This window comes from Homalodisca vitripennis, chromosome 7, assembly GCF_021130785.1.
Source record: "Homalodisca vitripennis isolate AUS2020 chromosome 7, UT_GWSS_2.1, whole genome shotgun sequence".
Classification (NCBI taxonomy): Eukaryota; Metazoa; Arthropoda; class Insecta; order Hemiptera; family Cicadellidae; genus Homalodisca; species Homalodisca vitripennis.
The window spans coordinates 69470324-69487402 of NC_060213.1; positions in this window are offsets into that span (position 1 = coordinate 69470324).

Genomic DNA, 17079 nt, shown 5'->3' on the forward strand with positions numbered 1-17079 from the left:
TTCTTGAATCTTAATGGATACAAATGGTCTAGGATCGTTCGATTTAACTTCTGCACAGCTGCTTTTGTTAAATTCTTTTATTTGGTTTGAGCCATTTGGGCCATTCGATTGAGGTGATTTGTTTGCCCCAGAGTCCCGGGACACCTCTGACGCTCCGGGCTCCGGAAATGTTTCCCTGCCTGCAAGGACACTGGACGGTTCGGATTCCAATTTTTTTTACAGTTAAAACAGCGAATAGTTTTAGGGAGAGGACACTGGTGGTATTTATGCCCTTTAGTTTCTCGCAATTCCAACAAGTAGGAATGGTTAGTCGTTGTATCTGTAGTAAGATGCCTTGGCTGAGTAGTGTTAGTCGGGGCAGTTGTAGACGGCTCGAACCTTTCGTTTATCGGTAAAAGATTTGGGTTTATCGTGATACAGTTCTGGCTTATCTATCATCTGTACTGGGTATGACTTAAAAACTCTACGTTTTGTGTCGTATGCTGTCTCAGGTACCATGGATTGAGCCGGATTTGGAGGAGGTCGGTAACTATTCTTCTCTCGCAAATAACTTTCATAACCTTCGGCAAGATGAATTAATTCACTAATCGAGTGAAAACTTTCCCTTCTGATCGTTAATTTGTATTCAGGGTCTCATGTTTGAATATAATCGGTTTTAGTGTTTGGTTTACAGAGAAGCCACCAACGTCGTCGAATTAGAGTCGTAAGGGCTACAATAAATTTTCGCATTGGCTCACTCTCGCCCTGAGTTCTTCGAGTTATTTCCTCATCCAAGTTACGGTCGGTAATCTGGAGGAAGATACTGCTCTTCGAAGCTGATTATAAAGTCGTCATAGTTTGTCCAAAATGACTTATTATTTCGGTACCAGAAAAGAGCGTTTCCCTTAAAAAGTTCCGGTAATGCTTTTAGTATGTTAAAAAAAAGTAACATGTTACAAATAGTTATAGCTACAAGGCAGGAGTGCACCCCACCACGTGTTACAGGCGTTTTCTTCTCTGAGGTTGAATGTAAATGTTCAAGCTTTTTTCATTCTTACAGGTATGCTACATGTGTTACTCTGTCGATGTTAAAATGTTATGTGATTGTAATCAGGTTGCTTACAGATTTATTTATTTAGCTATTTCTTATGAAGACAGATAGAATGATATATTATATAAATACAATCTCCCAGTTCGTAGTTTGATTGGTTTCGCTAACGCTTATGCAGTAAGATACATAGAACACATTTCAATGTGTAGGTGCTGTTGATATTATCTTGAGTTACATAAATATTACAAAAAATACTCTGGGCAGGAAAGTCTATATGTAAGTTTTTCTGAGTTTAACTATTTTATCTATATTTTACTAGCTTATTCCGTAGAAAATGTTTATGTACTCTGAAAATACATCTTTGCCTTCAGAGATGATAATAATCACATACCTGATGTATACTGTGAATTATCCTAGGATGATTATTGCTGCTTGAATTTAAAATTACACAGTCCTAAAAACATAGTCCTATAGTTCTAAATACGTCCTTCCAAAGTTCCCAGGTAACTTGCCCAGAAAGATTACTTCCCTTTAACTAAACAACCGCACATCTGGTAATACGAAGTGAGGACCACGACCATGAAATTTGACAACTAGGAAGTAAATTATGAACTTGGAACACCATATTAATTAACTTTAAATCAATGAACTGCTTTATTACAAGTGTTAAGTACGTGCAATTTTACTACTGGCTTACTCGTCAAGAAAAAAGGATATAAATAATTCCTTTCGTCATTTATTGTACAATATATTATATGAATACTTAGAAGAAATTCTTGGCTTAGTAACTATTAATATACCTAAACTTATTACTTAGAGACACAGCTCGCAGGGATTTGGCTTTGTGGATTAAATAGGCCAATTTGCCCAATGGATATGGACACACCAGTACCGGAAGTAGGTACTCAATTTAGCCAAGCATAACAATTTGGAGGTGATAAGTTATGATCGTTTTTTTTTCATGATAAAAATATCAAAATGGCGAAAATATTTTTTATTTTTATACTTATGCATTTTTTATACTATATAATTGGTATATGTAACTATACATTTCAAGGCTTGATTTTGCTTAAGCACAACATTCACTTGCGATCAATCGAATAACTTAATTAAAAAAACTGTTTTATGGAATAATTATTATGATATTTAAATGTGTCAAAGGTTAGGTTTTAAATCCTTACTAAATTAGTTCTAAATCGTGTAATACAATTTATATTGTGTCTGTTAGAGGTAAAATACCTATGAGTTGACAATTTAAGATCAATTGTGTATTTGTATTTTCATACGTCAGGGACAACAATTATTGCTTGACTATCCAATGTTTCAAGTAAAAATAATAATCTTGTAACGAATAAAAAAAACGATTTCAGTGCTTTTGAGCAAACACAGGTAAGGATGATCGGTCAATAAACAGTTTTGGTTACTTGACAGTTTTGGTCACTGTTGAATACGTAGATATCAATGCACTCATCCATACAAAGCAGCGACTGAGTTTTAATAATGTTTCGCATAAATGGATATATGTTTTGTAAAGTTCACTTTATGTTTATTTTGCAGATTCGTTTTTATTATTAAAGTGCCAAAACCTTTATCAAATTGTAGCTAAGAACGGCATAGAACTTTCATTTAGTTAAGAAAACTATATAAGTTTTATTTATTAAACCCATTGATATTTTTATGTTCTTCGGTTTTATTTGATTTCTTCTTTGGTAACGAAAACTAAATTTCAATGTGTTTGTGACAAGTATTATCCCATATAAACTTACTAATATACTACGTTTTTTTTATTTTTCAGTGTCTATATTGCTAATGCTGATAACCTGTTTATAGGTGTCTATTAATACATTTGTAGCTTACTACAATGAAGTATTTATTGCACTAAGCAATATATATTTTAGAACTAACAGTTGTTTCTGTAATTTTTACCTACTTAAACTTTATAATTTACAATAATCAGGTAATAATATTGTTTCGTCCGTTTCCCTGCCATAGTTTAACTATTATTTACTTTTTCGTATAATTTTGGATGAATATTTATTATTTTGAAGCATTAAATTACTAAATTAATTATTATTACTAATTTGAAAACTATAAACTTACTCTTTTATTGCCAACCGGTTAATACTGTATTACAGTGTTCTAATATATCTAAGTAATTAGTAAAGAGAATCTAAGGCTTAACTAGAAATTGGTAGGATCAGTTAAACCGCTGTTCTACTTAAACGCTGATGGACCATTAATCTTTGTTTTATCCCTCACTTTAAATGACTAAGAAGCCCCAGTTTTGTTAAAATAGGAGGAAACTCTTATATAGTGTTTAAAACCTTATTCGCATTACTGTTCCAGGTTCTGAGGCAATACGATATAATATTTTAGCTATACACACATTGTAAAAACCTGACATTTATAGTTAAACTATTGCAGTATATAAATGTAAATATGTTATCACTTTTTATCATCACCATTACAGCCGTACCTCAAATAAATAGTTACAAAACCTGGTAGGGACATTTTATTAGTTAATGGCAAGGTAAAATTCACAATGATTGTATATATGTAATGTATTTAAGGTAGCCAATTCACATTAAATTAGTTATGAGGCCTATAATGGATTTAGTTGATATTTCGTCATATAGAGCACAAAACAGTCTAAGTCGACAGTCATAGGTGCAGTGCTACCAACGTAAATGCCTCCACTTAATGTCTATCATATTATACCATCAGTTTTTGTTTCTCTTTCGCTGCTAACTTATGCCTACACATATTTATTCATATTCACTGTTTATTGTATGCCATAGTTTATCTTATCACTATTGTTATTTTTACTGTTTGCTGTTTTGAAACATTGTTATGAATATCCCTGTTATATTATTTTATAGTTTATTATGTTATTTATGTTATTATGTTATTTCTGTTATTATGTTATTTCTGTTATTATGTTATTTCTTTTATTATGTTATTTCTGTTATTTATGTTATTTCTATTGTTATGTTATTTCTATTATTATAGTTTATTTATTTGTTGCATATTTATTCTAGCATATATCATGCCTTGCAATAGAGTATTATGTAATATTTTTTCAGTCTTTCACATGTTACGTTGTGGGGTTTTTTTTGTTTAGGTTAAGTTATAATAATTTAGTATATTGATCTTGAATGTAAAAATGGAGAGTATGTCCGTTGGAAATAAATAAATAAATAAGTCGACCCTGTAATATAATTGCTATATTTACAGTTTAATTAGATCAAATTAGTCCCAAACAAAGAACAATAAATTAATGAAGGAAGTTTAGTTAGGATATTTGAAATATGTTAATTTATATATTTTTGTCTTGTTTTTATATTAGGAAAAAGTCTTACTCAATCTTCTACTATTCAGTATAATGTAAATGTAGTGTTTCTTTTAAAATAAATATCCTACTTAGTACATTTCACATTGGTTTCTAATATAACAGTTTACACGCAAATCATTTTACTAAACGTGAAGCTACTTCTTTAGTGAAAATTGAATTTCAAACAAGATTGTTACGAAGGCTGAGTGATTATTGTTAGACCAATCATATAACTAAGATCAAAGCCGTTTTTTATTGACTCTCAGAAAACGCTTTTCTAATGCTGTAAAATGAGCACGGATAAGAATGATCGGGTAAACAGTTTCGTGAAAGATACGTGAATAGGTTTGGTCACGGTTGAATACGTAAATACACAGTGCGCTCATCCATACAAAGCAGCGGATAAGGTTGTGATGTATGTGCCGCAATACTTAATATCTGGTTTGTAAAGCTCGCGTTATTTTTATTTTCCTTGTAGATTTTATTTAAGTACATATACATTGATACACATTTAGCTAAGAACAGATTAGCATGTTCTGTTAGTTGAGAAAAACACATACTTTTTTTATTTTACCATTTGAATTGTATTTTATTAGCTCTTATTTTATAAAATCTTTAACTTCATGTATGATTATAGGAATTCATATAATATATTGCATATTATATGAATACATACAAGATATGCATGAAATAACATGACTTCGATGCATATGGTATCTGTTTTATTCTTGTATTATATAGTTATTCCATATAGTTTTAAGCTATATAAGTTACTATGAGTACACTTCAAACAAATATTTACTGTTTTCTTTAAGACATATATCTACTTTTGCTACTATAATATTTACTTTTTCGGATAAATCTTATTACGGTTTATTGTAATTAACTGTAATACTTCAGAATTTCCAAATTAATTACTATTATGATTTTTCCAAAACAATATTATTGTTTTAATTCCAACCAACTGTATAATATTGCTTTAATATATCTAAGTAATTACTATAGAAAATCTAAGGCTTAGCTGGAAGATTGGTAGGATCAATTAAAGCGCCATTTTGCTCAAGCCGTGATGGATCATTAATCTTTGTTTTATCCTTACTTTAGATCAATAAGGGACTCCATTTTCGTCAAAAAGGGAGAAAGCTCTTATACTGTAATTTGGAAAATTTTACTTAATAATTCAATTAATTTAACTAATAATAATTAAATTTAGTTAACAATTTAAAACTATTATGGCTATTATTATTTCTAAGATAGGTTCTCATTCCAGTTGATGCCAACGGTTACCCTTCTGTTCAAGCTACCGTATTGTTATATACAAAGTGATCATTTAGTGAAGCTGTATGAAACTGTAAGCCGACCACCACGAATCATCTTAAAAATTATATAAAAATTCGGTACTTTTTTGGATCTTTTTGTACAAAAAAATAATATGTTGTACCAATCACTAAAAAAAGTTATTAACCATTTTAAAGTCGGCTCATAAGTCTACGAGTTGAAAAAAAAACTTTCTCGTAAATTAAAATAAACCACAGCAAATTGTTGTACCAATTTGGTACCACTAATTTATGTACCAGTCAAATAACGGCTCAGAAAAATATGTTAGTTTTGCCTACCATGATGGCAGAGAACTTGACGTGCTGTTGCCCGGCACTGCTGGGTTGCATGCGATTAGTTGCAGGCGAGTGACGGACTAGCCGCACTGTTACTTGCTAGTCGTAATTCGAGATGGTCGGCTCACAGGTCTATACAGCCTACCCACATAAAAGAATACGTTTCTGTAAATATTAGTTTTCTTGAATTAGTTATGGTGACTGCCGCAAGATAGCATCACATGTACTACTGACAACAATAATGTAGAAACCATTAAAATGGGTACTAGCCACCGTAAGTCCGGAGTTTAGCTGAGTCTATTTCTTTGTAAATATTACGTTATATCAAGATGAGTTTGTATTATGGAACGCTGCTTTTCAAGCCGATCATACGCGCGCATGTTGTTAACGAATTTGGTGAGAAATATCCAAATTTTGCAGTGCCTCGGAATTCAACTATAACAAGACTAATCACCGTTTTCTTGAATGTGGATCAGTTGCAGACAAGAAGAGAACCCTTAGCCGGCAAACGTTTTGACGTGAGATAAACTTTATGAGATTAGAATTGTGATGCTATGCTCATCTTCAAACAGTTTGAGGACACTATTAACACACTCTTAGATATAATACGGTAGTGCTAAAAAAGCGATACAAAATTTCAATTTCGTATGTATCCATTACGTAATCTTCAAGGACTTAAACAACCGGGTAAAGAAAAGCGCCTCATGTACTGTGGATGGTTTCGGACATTCTTGATACCAATTCAGTTTTAAATTTGTCTTAACTTGTCTTACTTTAACCTCAAAAGATTGATAGGTAAACTTAAGCTAACGAAATTACTCATATCAAGCCAAAGTAAAAAGTTACAGGTTACCTTCTAATATCATTCAAGGGGCTGGAGAAATTTCATTTGTTTTCAACATGATATCTGAAGTCGAACTGACAGAGAGATTTTGAAATTTGCATAACGTTTATTTCTAATAAGCAATACCGATTTCGGTGACTATGTGTATTAATTCTATTAACTTTGCTAAGCATTAAAGAAAATTATTCGTACTTGTTTATGGTCACCTAATTAAACCTGCTACTATACATTAAATTAACATAACTGTTGCTGACGTTAGATAACATTAATTTTTAGTGTATTATTGTTATTAGTGTATTGTAAAATTATGCACAGTATCATATTATATTTAATATCATACAGTACTCTGTAGTTTATCACACTATTTGTAACTTACAAAATCTGATTTCATGCATGACTGAACTAAACACTCTCTGGTTTTTCAATAAGATTGAACCATCGTTCACTATATTTTAACAATAATATAGTGTTGTTGTTGTATTATGAAATAATATCATCTACTTAAACAGTGAGCAACTATTTACTTAGTGTTATCGAATATAACTAAGTATTATAAAATATATTACATAGTATAAACTTATAATATGTCATGTCAAAAAACGACAATTGCATAAAGAGTCATGATATTTTATGTGAAATACTCGATGTGACGATGTTAATTTGTAGACGTCAATACCCATGTATGAGGAGATTTAGTTGTAGATTAGAGATTATACGTAGCGTCGTATGAAGTAAAGAATCCATTAAATAAATGTTCAATTGCTTACCATATTTCTAAATTCACATGATAAAGAACATTTTTACTTTGTGATTCTCAATGTAACTATTCTGTTACATTAATGGGAAAAGTGGAATAAAAATAAACTTGTTGCTGACAATGATTAAAAACATGATATTTAAACGCCATTTGGTATTATTTAGAACACATGTAGACATCTTAAGGCAATTGGTAGCTCTATATGCCTATTATAGGTAGGGTACGATAAGCGAACCCGGTTTTATACATGGAATAATATAGTAATCGATACCTAATATTCTCATCTCAAATCCTAGACTGTCAATCGATATAAAAGCATCTATAGCCGTCAATAACAATCATATGTTTTATTAAATTTGAATTTAATATTTACAGTGATCAAACAAATTATTAAAACCAAAATTAAAAAAACTGAAGACGACCATATTTACTCCTCTCACAGTTACAATTGTTTCTTTCCCACAAATTTCACATAATGGGTTTTTTCGGTACGAGTCCAACATTTTGAAGCCACGAAAAAGCAACGTCGTGTAGTTTTCTAATATTTACAGCTGTTGATGCAGATTATTTGTTAATAGTTCAAAATAATTAATCAGTATCGATTGATTATATCGATGGTTATGATGAAGTAATATCGTTTGCCAATTTCGATATATAAAAACCGGGTCCGCTTATAGTACGCTACCCCCTTTTATATTGTACATCAACTCATCTAAAATTGTTATTACCAAACTAAAGAAGTTTGGGATTTTGTTGTCAGTTCACTAAGTCACACAATAATCTATTTTTTATAATTTACTCATAAGGTGAGTTTAAGTGGTAGAGAGGACTTTATAGTCCTAACTTCGCCTCTAATAAAGTCATTTTTTATTTCATTTCATAGTTTGATAATCATTATAGCTCTTTGCGAAATTTTGAAAGTGTTATGTGAAATGATTATAGTGTTTTATAACAATATTTGTATCTTTTGTGTATTAAAGAAAACTATCTCACTCACTTTTTAAAGACTAATTGATAGACGTAGAGCATAATACTATATTTTAAAATCATTGAAAACACTCAGCGTTGAATAATTCAGTCACAACACGCATAATTTTTGTATTACTTGTTTGAATTTTAAATGCATCTTTCACTACTTTGAATTAATAAATATATTATATGAAGTTTATTTCACTGGTTCCATTTTTGTGGCCATGTTTTAGTTTTTTTAAATACCACTTAACTATATTTGTAAAAACCATGTTATAACCATGGTATAGGCGTTTTTAAAATTGTAGTTATCTCTAACTTGATACACAAAATTTAATTTAGTACCGAATTAGGTAGAAATTCAGTCAAAATATAATGCGTATATATTAGGTATATGGACATGCTTTAGGCTTCGTGACTTCATGTTTTTTGTTTTTATTAGTCAAATAATTATTATATTTTTGTACTTTATTAGTTTTAGGTTATTTATTGAATACTTTATCATTTCATTTTCCATTTAATATTTCTAAAATATATAGCTTTTCAAAAAATAATTTACAAATGAATAAATACAAAGACAACTGTATAAAATCTATAAAAAATAAGTTATCTCCTCTACATTGTAAAACATTTTTCACAAAAACAGTTACACCTATACTTATTTTAGGTACTTTATTGTCAACTCCTTTAAAGTACCTACAAACCATGATTTAACATGTAGTGTACATATTATGTCAGCTACGAAGTACATGGCCACTTATTATTAGTAAAGACCTTCTACAGCTAAAATGTTAAGTTTTGGCTCTCAGTAGGGTAAAAAACGTGCTTAAGCTTCTCCAGTCAATGCACAATTCAGCACAGTTGGTGCGCCCGCATGCAAATACCCGTATTATACACGGAAAGGCAGTAATGTATCGTTACATTCTGCACATATGCCGTTACAAGCATTCTTATTAACTTGTTTCGCTCTTTGTGAAATTATGCTTGCTGATAGGTTATTTTACTGTTAGCGCGCTTTTTATTGAGACCAGCGTTAATTATACAATTAATATAATTAATATTACGTCAAATTTACTGTCGGTCTCCTAATTTGGAAATCTGGATATTTTGACAAAGTTTATATGTAAGGTATTTAAACATCAACAAATCAACATGTTTAAATTTCAATACAATGTTTCTGTTTCCGTACTAATTCGAATTCCTTTTACTTTGTATTTTTGTAAACAAATAAATCGTTTTGAATATTTACTAATCTGAAAATGGATGTTAAGTGTTATTATTTATCAATTCATACATTTATCAATAGCTCTAACTTTCAAATCATTAAAAGGAGCTGATTAAAGTTCTTCATTGACTATATAATGACTACATTAGGCCTCTAAATAATTTAATATACCTATAAATTGGACAAGTTGGTTAAAAAGCTTCAGGATCGTTATAAATAGTATAATACTGTTAGTTTGATTACAAAAAACAATTATAGATAGTGTAAAACTTAATATCATAATATTTTCATGAAAAATAATTATTAACGGCGTTTTAGTTATGTCGGTTCTAAAAAATCATATAAAAATTAGAAGGTAAGGTTTTTGAAGAGATACCTAAGAGAAAATGTTTTAAGAGTAGACTGTTTTAGTACATAAAACGCATTTTTCTTACGAAGCCTTTGAGTCTATTGGAGTAGAGCCTTAATGCTAGGTAGTATCTGGTGGTGTGTACCTCAAAATGTATCTTACATAATATATAACTAAATCAAAGGAATAAGACAGATTTTATCAAAGCAACAAGGTTCACATACATTTCCAAATTAATCACAAGAAGTTAGATATATTTGAACTGCGGTTGCTGATAAATCTTTTAAAAGTTTAAAAGTTTAAGCATTTAAAAGTTTAAAATCAGGCAGTACTTTTGGGAACGTTGGTTCTTGATAGGCAATACCAGTTCCTCACCACCTAAGATAACTTTGTCATTGTACAGCTGGATTCTCCTAATTGACTAATTTCATTCACCAACTAGACGACGTGAAGCATGCAACAAGAGCTAGGACTCCTGCAACAATTTGATATCTAAGAGCATCAATAAAACCTCTCTTTTACTGCAATAGTTTTTATTCTGAAATATTATGGTCAAGAATTTTTCTAATCGCTTGGTAAATTATTATTCTGTAAATGTATGAATGCTACTTGCTTGCAAGAAATTTCCTCTAGATACTGGATGGTATAAACCTTTGTCACAATTTCTCTATATTACATATTATTACGTATTATTTCAGTATATACATAAGGTAATTACAAATTGTATTTACAAATTCACTGAGATACCAACTAATTATAATGTAATGAATTAGGTCAAGATTCACTCTCTGCCAGTACAGCCACACTGCTGTATCTGACAAATCTACAACAAACCTCATCTAGGTGTCTGATGCAGCTGGCTCCTTGTTTAGAAGGTACATGGATAGTGAATAAAAAATAAACAAGACAGGCTACATTGTATGCTCGTAACTGCAGGGTAATAATCATACGTTTATAAATAACAAACCAGCTTAAATATAAACTCATTACCATCTGTTATTTGTAAGATTTTCATACCATTAAATAAATTGTGCCATACACATTTCAGGTCCATTTAAGAACAAAGGACAAATTAATTTGTTCAGAAGTATTAGTGTTTCGTGTATGAAAACAATTGTAGATACTGCAGATACTGTAATCACTTTTCACTTACATTCTTGGCAATAGGTTTTGGCCTCACCTGCAATATTTCTTCATTCCCTCCTATTGCTATTGCTGCTTGAGATGTAACTCCCATTCTACTCACGTCCTTATCAACTTGAATAATACATCTCACTTTCAGTCTACTGAGCGGTTATTTTCATTTTAGGTTTTATTTTTGTACATTCTTAACTATCGCTGTTTCTTCTTACATCTTATAAAATGCCACAATGCCTGTATACATATAAATGTATCTCAGCTCTTTGTTTTTCCAGGTTTTCCCATAACTTTCATCTTTGACTGGACAATAATTCTTCTCAATGCTCACTTTTAAATAACTGTACGGAAAGGATGAAACACATGGGGTTGGATACCGCTGAGGTCTTAGTAATGAATACACGATTTACAAAGTTTACTTATATGTTTAATTGTGGTAAATAAACATAGAGGCACCGCTTTAAGATGATAAAAATAAAATAGCATATTTCTACGCTGCTGACGAACTAAATAATATCATGGGGTTGGGGAAATGGCTCCAATGTTTTATGGAAAATTTGCATACGAAATTCAACTCTAAAATTGACGTTGATGACGTCTCACAAGTGCGGGCGTCAACATCCTGGCTAGACATTGCACCTGTACTCGGAAAAGTGAAGATAAGTAGACTATAAATTTAAACATGAATGCTGGAAGTACTGGAAGTTGTACTCATAGTTAAAATCAAACACTGAGTCTCGAAGTTAAACTCGCGGACAAGACGCGCAAGGTATTGCCCGGTAGTAGGATCGGCAGCTATCAATTTCATGGCTGGAAAGAATTAATACGCGTGCCTAATTAGGTTATTGATCCACCAAGTAACGAGTAATAGTGTTCGAAAATATGTATTATATAAAATACAATTAAATAATGGTACACATATATAATATTTACTTGAGCTTTCTAGTTATTATCCATGTTAAATTTTTGTACGGAGGTGATTATCGAGTTATAAATGTTAATATTTTTCTAAAGAACCGTTAAGAACAAAGTTAATTTCCGTTTCTAATTAAGAGGATGTATCAAATGAAGCGGTTAATCTATTACGGGAAAATAAAAAAATATTATTCACAATTTACAACAGAAAGTAAAAAAATTAGTTGAAATCTCTTAACATGACCCACTTCAAATTTTAGTGCCCTTTTATCGACAGCATGAATCTTTGATATTTTATGAAAATCTCTAAGTTTCGGAATAACTTTGTACACTATTCTTATGGCTTAAGGGACATACCATGCCTTACAACAGAGCTGCCTAAATGTTCTGGTAACTAACTTTCTCACTGATTAGATAGGAGAATTTAATATAAAGGGGGGATAATTTAATACAAGTATACCAATAGAACAGTTATTGATAAGTGGAATTCTAGAATATTTTCCATAGTTATTGTATTTAATTCCACAATTTCAAGATGTCGGCTTTACAAAATTATGAGAAATTTTATATTATAGTGGAAATAAAAATGGACACTTCATTTGCCTAGTTTCTGACTGAATTATTTTGGGCAAAGGTACACATCTCATGAATGTGATCTTTAGCCAATATAAATGAATAAAACTACTCGAGATGGACGTTTAAACCTTCAAAAAGGTAATATCTCTGTTATTGTACCTCAGAAAATAACAGTTAAATAATTTATTAAAATTAACCAACTGTTAAATGTACACACTTTTCAATATCTTAAATTGTTTCAAGACGACATCCAATCAATCGAAAGGTAACTCTATTAGAATTATATATAAAAACGTCGAATAATTTACGGTAACTTAAGTTTTTTGAAGATTTTTAGATAATCACACTTTAAACAGAAGGTACGAAACATTTCACATTGATATGAATCAGAAATCACGTAAAACGACCTGTAGTATGTTTCAGTAATATGAGCAGAATAGAATAAAAGAATATAGTTATATCCTATTATTCAATTAATGAAGTTTCATTAATTGGAATAAGTTGTCCTGCAGGCTGAAGTGGATTTTTCCAGACACTTTATTGGTAGCTAGGAAAAATATAATACTTCAAATGTATTGCTCAATTCATTCTCGACGCATCCTTCTTGAACAGCTAAATCACATCAAGGACATGCATCGAACGTTATCTTTTCTGTTTAAATGAACTGATTGAACGGCATAAAAAGGACCTGATTTAATGTAACGAAGGCCTTATCTACCAACCCACAAAATACCACATAGTAAAATGTAACTTAATTGAGTTCATCAAGCTTTAATACTTATGTATTCTACGATTTTGTTCGTTACCATCATTTTTACCCATAGTAACAATGTAAAAACCCCTTTGGTGGTGGTTTGAAGTTACTTATAAACCCTTGGTTCTCAGATTAAGTTAGGAGAGCTTCTAATTTTTAACATCACCTTATAAAAATAAGACGTTCTTTAATTTTATTTATTTTAATTAAAAAAGTATTAGTATTTTTTAATTCACCATTGCTCATATGAGTCTCATAGAGTGAACCCGATATTGCTTACGTGAAATAAGTTTCTTGCATAATTTAATTTCTATAAATTATGTTAGTTCGTTCTCCAGTGATCGTGTGGATAGCTAGATAGACAGACAGACAGACCTAAATGAAATCTACCCAATCTCCCGAGTCATTGGCTTCGATAATGATTAAAATCTATAAAGAAAAATTATTCTCTTTATCAAATTTGGTTAATATTACTAACATTAAAATAGTATATTTATGACTTCTAAACAACATTTCTTGATTTTAATCATATAATACTGTTTATACTTTAGCATGAACATCAAATAAGAATAAATAATACGTAAATGCATGTAGTTTAACTTAAAAAGTTGCAAGTACCTGAGAGAAAGTAATAAGAGAGACAGTGTAGAGCAATATAACCTGCATACTGTACAACGATGTGAATAAAACATTATCTGTCTTGAGCTGTGTTCAGGTTACACTTTATTTCTGTTTGGTTTGTACTGCTTGTTTAATAACATGCTCTAACAAAAGTTTAGCATATATAGAGTAATAATTAAAAGAATTTTAAGTGGTATTATTTATTTCCCATACCACTAACTGCTTATAATGTTGTGTCCATAATTGTTTTGATATGCATTAATTCATTTAATGTAGTTTCGATAATATTAGAAAACACGTAATTGTTACGTGTAGACATTTATTAAAAGTTTTTAGATACTATGTTGTGTTTATAGTCCAGGAGACCAGAGCCATGTCACACTGTATAAGCGCCTAACATACTTTTGTTTAAAATCGATAGACATATTTACGCTAAAAATAAAATCTATTGTCAGCAACTTTAATTTAAGTCAAAGTCGAAATTTCAGGGTATAAAAGGCTTAAACATATTGTTAAGTATTATTGCGTAAATAACATGTTTTTTTTTATTGCCTAATATGAAAAGGCTACTTTTATTGAATAATAATTATGTATATATTTTTGTGCAACTTATACTCTATATTTGTCTTTATTTACTAAACTGTATATACTACATTAATTCTATATCTCTTTCTGCGGCCTAGTGCCTACAATACCATTCCTTACTGGATTAGAATATTCACGTACATTGACAGACCAATGAACCATTGTTTCCCGAATCAGCTGTTTACTGTAAACTCACCAACCAATCACAACGGTTGACTTATCAATTGCCCACCTTGCAAGCGTAGGCACGCTTGCTCATTATACTCTCGGTCCCGCCTGGGGCACTTATGTACTCTCTAGCCACTGCTTACCATACTTACTCTCTCCCCCATGTGTTACTCTCTTATTTAAATATTAGTTTATCTCTATTTGTTGTACATTTACATTAACATTAAAGTCAGTGCTCTGGATTGGCAATCTCTACCAGAACGTTTCTGCTCCCGGACACCCGCGTCTACCGTGCTCTACAGGACTGGCCACAGTGTTATAAACTATTCGTTTGCGGTCGTATTGTGCGTGAGTGAATCCGTGAAGGACATCTTCCGTCTTCACGCCTGCCTACAAGACAGCAGCCTATTTCCAACACTTACTGATCACAACCTGGCCCTCAACAACAGCAGACTACGGTTAGGTACCTCTCATGAAAATAAAGGTGACTGTTTATTTTATACACTTTATTTGAATATGCACTGTTCATAAACTCATTATGTGTAACATAGTGAACTCTTGTTAAAATCAGTGTGTTCGGCGTCTTCACTGCCTAGTGTGAAGTGGTCCTTCTTAATCGAGCCTCTAAAATATTATTTCACGGTTCTATAACCAAAATTCATTCTTTTCACATATGAAATGATAGTTTTTCATATATAATATAATTCTTGGCTTGGTACACCTAGAATCAATCGCTAGACACGTCTATAATGTTAAATCAGTGCCAGCTTCCCACATATAAATATCCTGATATTGGTGGCTATCCATCCCTTTACCTAGTTATATACATTATATCGGTCAAACTATTAGTAAAGTGAGTACTACTTACTACCTGGTGTAGTGAGGTAGGAAAATACTATCACCAATGGGTTTAGTTCGTATATAACTCAAAACCATAGATATATCTAAAGTCAGATATTTTCAAGTGTACAGTATTAAATCTTAGTAAAATATTTAAAAACAACTCTTGTAAATACACACATTTTCGAAAATAACATTTTATAAAATTTTTATGGAGGGGTCCATCATTTACAGGACTAATGACCCTGTAAATTATAACTATTTAAAATAAAATTATTAAATTAAATGGTAAACTTATGTATAATTTGAATGATAATTAGCTCTATTATTGAAGTAGTTATAATGGGAAAATAGTATAGAAAAGGAACCTTTGACAATTCAAAAAGATGTTTCCGTTTACGAATGAAAAAACAAAAAAGCATGAAGTCAATTAATTTTATTTCCATAATCACAGGTGGTATTTTTAGATTGCTTCATTTTAAGAACAGGGGTTTTATTTTTTCCTGCAAGGGGCCCCTTTTTAAAGTAAAAAAAAAAAAAACATATATCAGAGTTATTTCCAAATTCCTTAAGTGAATTGCATGTAGCTTGCCGCTTTCTCAATATAAAACGTATATTAATAAGTTTCGATCATGTTTTACCCCATGATGCATAGCGATGATTGGTCGTCCTGAATAAGCTTTCAGTTAGTCATTTCTCCTCATACATATCTAAAACTTTTCAGTAAACACATTATGATGACTTTGTATATTATCGTACTTAAATAGTCGTAATTGTTTTATAATTAAAATGTCATCATTTGAGTGCTTGAACAAGGAGAAACTTTCAAGAACGATTAAATCGTCGATATGACACAGACAGTGCTTGTAGAAATCCATTACATTTTATTTTTAGATACTTTTCAAACTTACTGATTAATCATATTCAGTACATTTTAATTGCCTAAAAGGGAAAGCAGTAATAGTATATTTTAACGGGTTGCATATTTTGGCAATTACCACTCCGGTAGAATCTTACTTTAATTTATCAACAAGCTGCCTGAAATGGTAATGTTAATTGAGTGTGCCACCTATGAATGACGTCATAATCCCATACAAGTCATAGTAATGGATTGCTGCTCTCATACTAATGACTTTCATAGACATTATATATCTAGCAGGTAATGAAAAGTTACCACGGTTTCATGAGATATCACTTTAATTAATTGCATTGGTATATACGATTTAAAATAACGAAAACTCTAATAACGAAATAATTCCGGTTAAAATTTTAAAATCTAATGTATTTAATCTTCAAAAATTTTCAAACATTTTATATAGACATTTTGTTACTTAAGCTACGTTTTCCTAGCTCCGCGACTGGGCT